Raw genomic sequence first — 432 nt, forward strand, 5'->3', positions numbered from 1 at the left:
GTAGAGGGGAAAAAAAAATTAGTCAAAGTTTGTTAAGTTTTAGGATACTCCTCTAAGGCTTTACAGTATCTTTATAATGTAATGCCCGCAATTCAGACAGTTTCACAGTAGTCAGCTAATCAGCCAAAGCATTTCAGTTTCATGCTCACTGTATTTTGAAGACAGCATGGGGGAGGGAAAACCCTACCGTTTAAGGTAACAGAGTTGAAGAAATCATTAAACAGGCTTCAGGAATCAGCCTCTTACAGTCACCAAACATTCTTTATTCAAAACAAATACTTACTTAAAAGAATTATATCTAAATAGCCAGAAAAACCCGGGCGCAGCAAGTTTACAGTGAGCTTTAACAACATATGAATTCATTATATAATAATCTAAGAAACAGGTGGCAAGTAGGTTTTAAAATTAAGCCCAGCCTTAAGCAAGCCTGTC

This window comes from Apaloderma vittatum, unplaced genomic scaffold (assembly GCF_000703405.1).
Source record: "Apaloderma vittatum isolate BGI_N311 unplaced genomic scaffold, ASM70340v1 scaffold17903, whole genome shotgun sequence".
Lineage (NCBI taxonomy): Eukaryota > Metazoa > Chordata > Aves > Trogoniformes > Trogonidae > Apaloderma > Apaloderma vittatum.